This window comes from Monodon monoceros, unplaced genomic scaffold, assembly GCF_005190385.1.
Source record: "Monodon monoceros isolate NGI ecotype Baffin Bay Population unplaced genomic scaffold, NGI_Narwhal_1 Super_Scaffold_19, whole genome shotgun sequence".
Classification (NCBI taxonomy): Eukaryota; Metazoa; Chordata; class Mammalia; order Artiodactyla; family Monodontidae; genus Monodon; species Monodon monoceros.
Window position 1 is genome coordinate 41,859,413 of NW_021703775.1, and position 4,449 is coordinate 41,863,861.

The following is a 4,449-nucleotide window of genomic DNA, read 5'->3' on the forward strand; positions in this document are numbered from 1 at the left end:
ACTAATACTGAAGTCCCTTCTAATGTTTACATTCAATTGATCTATGAGTTTAAAATAACCCCTAAAGGCTCAGATTCTGTATTTTACGCCAATGAAGCAAAGAGCTCATTAAAAATTTTATAATTTATTAATCAAAACTACCAGCTCATAATACCTTAGAAATAAAATTTTTCAGAGTGCCCTCACATATATGATCACTTTAGATCCTCACTGGATCTTGATATAGAGAAGGTAATAGTGCCATCCACAAGACCAGGAAAAGGAAGTCCAGAGAGGTCAGGACTTGTTTATGGCACCCAAGAAAACCAGGGGAGGAGTCCTACTCCCTTAGCAGAGCCAGGGACCTCCGGGTTGTGTTCTGGAGCCCATTCAACCTGAGTCACACATTTCCTCTGGGACTTCATCTTGGATTCAAAGACACCCACTGAATTCTGAGTAGTGACAGAGAAAAGAGTGCTTCTCTCTGAAACTCTCCTCCATGCCCCTCCAGTGCTGGGTCTCTCACACAGATACCAAGATGTCTGGCCCTGCAATCAAGGTGGTCAGCTCACACAACCCTGAAACACTGAGATGCATATGGGGTTACTGCAGAGTGAGCTGCTCTGAACTTGAACTCCATGTTAGGCCTTCTAAAGAGCTGTCTAAGCTTGCAGCCTCTGCTACCTCTGCTCCTCCTTTCTCCACATTTACGAGGTAGCTTCCAATCTGCCTTCCACTAGAGGAAACTGTGCTCTCGGATATCACCTGTAACTTCCTAGTCCAAGAAGCAGCTGCCTGTTCCCTTAACACACCTGCTGCTTTACCAGTGATGAGCTTCTGCTCCCCTCATCCCCTCCCCCTGGAACATGCTTCCCACCATCCTGCCTTCAAATCCGAGCCTTACTTGCAGGCCTACCTCACATGTCGCTTCTTCAGGAAGCCTCTCCTAGCCCTTCCGGTCAGGTGTAATCTATTTTTTTTGATTATCCATTCTCGAGTTTTTCTTAGGACACTCTCAAATTCTGCTTTTCTATTGCAGTTGGGTTTATACTTTCTTATCTCCATCATACTCAGACTGCTTTCTACTTCCTGGCAATGTCGGGAGCACTGCCTGGCACTGATGAATATCTGCTTGGCCTCAGATTAATCTCTCCCATTCTGTAGAATGATTCACTCTGCAAAAATATATGGCAAAGAAGAGGGATCATTAGATTCTTTTTTTTAATTAAAAAAATTTTTTTAACATCTTTATTGGAGTATAATTGCTTTACAGTGTTGTGTCAGTTTCTGCTGTATAACAAAGTGAATCAGCATATGTATACATACATCCCCACATCCCCTCCCTCTTGCGTCTCCCTCCCACCCTCCCTATCCCACCCCTCTAGGTGGTCAAAAAGCACCCAGCTGATCTCCCCGTGCAATGCAGCTGCTTCCCACTAGCTATCTATTTTACATTTGATAGTGTATATATGTCAATGCTACTCTCTCATTTTGTCCCAGCTTACCCTTCCCCCAGCTTACCCCTCCCCCTCCCTGTGTCCTCAAGTCCATTCTCTACATCTGTGTCTTTACTCCTGCCCTGCCACTAGGTTCATCAGTACCACTTTTTAGATCCCATATATATGTGTTAGCATACGGTATTTGTTTTTCTCTTTCTGACTTACTTCACTCTGTATGACAGACTCTAGGTCCATCCACCTCACTACAAATAACTCAATTTTGTTTCTTTTTATGGCTGAGTAATATTCCATTGTATATATGTGCCACATCTTCTGTAGCCATTCATCTGTTGATGGACACTTAGGTTGCTTCCATGTCCTGGCTATTGTAAATAGTGCTGCAGTGAACATTGCGGTACATGACTCTTTTCTCTGGGTATATGCCCAGTAGTGGGATTGCTGGGTCATATGGTAGTTCTATTTTCAGTTTTTTAAGGAACCCCCATACTGTTCTCCATAGTGGCTGTATCAATTTACATTCCCACCAACAGTGCAAGCGTGTTCCCTTTTCTCCACACCCTCTCCAGCATTTATTGTTTGTAGATTTTTTTTTTATTAATTTATTTTTGACTGCTTGGGTCTTTGTTGCTGCACATGGGCTTTCTCTAGTTGTGGCGAGTGGGGGCTGCTCTTCATTGCGGTGCGCAGGCTCCTCATTGTGGTTGCTTCTCTTGTTGCAGAGCACGGGCTCTAGGTGCACGGGGCTTCAATAGTTGTGGCACGCAGGCTCAGTAGTTGTGGCTCGTGGGCTCTAGAGCGCAGGCTCAGTAGTTGTGGCGCATGGGCTTGTTTGCTCTGCAGCATGTGGGATCTTCCCAGACCAGGGCTCAAACCCGTGTCCCCTGCATTGGCAGGCGGATTCTTAACCACTGCGCCACCAGGGAAGTCCTGTTTATAGATTTTTTGATGATGGCCATTCTGATCGGTGTGAGGTGATACCTCATTGTAGTTTTGATTTGCATTTCTCTAAGGATCATTGGATTCTAATGTCATTCCCAAATTTCGCCAATGGCTTTTTTTTTTTTTAAATCAATTCCTGACTGACAGAGCTCAGCCCCAGAGGTGAGAACATCCTTTCAGTAACTGCCACATAGCCTGTATTCAAAGAGGTTTCTGAGTGTGAACATGTCAGCCCAAGACTCTGTTAATTGGACCTTCAACTACTCAAGGTCCACACTGCACAGCTGCTCTTTTACCCCAGAAACCGGGAACCAGGGATGATGTATGCAAAGGAGTCATATCAGAAAAATGTCCTCAGTCTTCCAGGGCACTCAGTTTTCACTGAAATTCATTGTCCTTACATAGGGAGAAGGATGGACCAAGGAAAGGCTAGCTGATGTGTTTCCTTCACCATTTCCCCTACCTATAGTAACATATTAGAGAAGGGGGGTGTTATTTGGAATTTTGACATTTACAAAGAGTTTAAGTTTAAATTGTTCTGTTGGAAAAGAAAAACCCAATCCTTTCCTCTGAAGACAGTAAAACTGGCCAGCATAAAAATGCTCCCAAGATTTTCAAGTCTTTTAGAGTCTCTCCTCACAAATAACTCTATGTATGCTATTCTATAAGGTAGCGCAAAATACCACAACTAATATTCGACTGGTTTTTCAGCCTGTAGCTCATGGATCTGGAGAGATGGAACCAGAGAATAATATGTAAGGACCAGTGCTTTGAGGATTAGGTCTCTCCCCCTGCCTACATCAAGGCAAACTTGGGGCACCTAGGGGATTTAGACACCATCCACCAGCAGATGGGTGTCCAGTGTCCACTTGATCAAATCAAGTGCTTTGGAAAGGTTGAGAAAAGAGGCAAAAGGGACCCTCTTTCTTCCCCCACAGAGCAGTGTTTCTTAAGCTTTTTTTCATTATCACCCCTCTAATGAGTCTTTTTAGACTTTTTTCCTAATTGCTCTTCCTTGACATTTTAATGTCATAGATATACTGTTTATCTGTGTACTGTGATCATGAGGGGGCCACAAGCCATTGGATTTCTGTGTTCTTCAAACACTGATCCCTCCCACCCTCCTGGGGGTGGCAATACCCCTCCCCTTAAGAATGCAAGTCACAGACCTGTCCCTAGAGAAGCAACAGGACACTTCCTGAGCACCACCCCTGGGGTTTCTTTTTCATCTTTTCTCTCACTCTCCTTCAGACTCAGTATGAGCCTTGCAGGCACAGAGCTAGAAGGTGACCCAAGGTGACTGGGTAACTGCTCTTTGGAATGTCATGGCAACATGAGAGCATCAGGGCAGAGAGACTGACAACAAGTCTGGAGAAATGGTTCATTTCACTCAGTGCAATCTTAGGTTCCACAGTAGCAACTGTTGTACTAATAACTACAAGACATAGATTAATGGGAAAACTTTCTGCAATAAACTTGTCCAAAGAATAGCATTACAGAGCTCAGAAATTGGTTATTCCATTGCTCCTTTTACCAGCAAAAGGGTACGAAATTGGATTTTTCCTTCCAGCTAATTCATTTTTCCAATATTATAATTAACTTGAAAAATAGACTTCAGCTTCTACACCTTCCCTTTTGCCTACACACTTTACAGGCACAACATAATGATTCTAGTTATTAGCTCACTTTAGGCCAAAAATAAGAAGGCTAACAATACATTAACATTTCCATTATCAATCAGAAAATTGCAGGTCAGCTCCTTGAATGATACGTTGCTCAGCATATTAAAATCCCTGATCTCAGCAAAAATGTATAAATACTTTTACTCCTGAAATTATGGTTTAAGAGAGACACATGGCAAGGTAAATGGGAGATGAGGAGGAAAATCAATTTAGATTGGTCTCAATGGAAGGACAATGGATTGCTATTTTTTCCTTTATGTAATATAGAAATTGAGTGCCTATGGTTCCCATTTTAATATTCATTTGATACCCATTTTAGTATCAAAGAGGTGGCAATGAGTAACTTATCAAAAATAAACTTCTCAGCCTTTGGCTTTGTGCTTGTAATT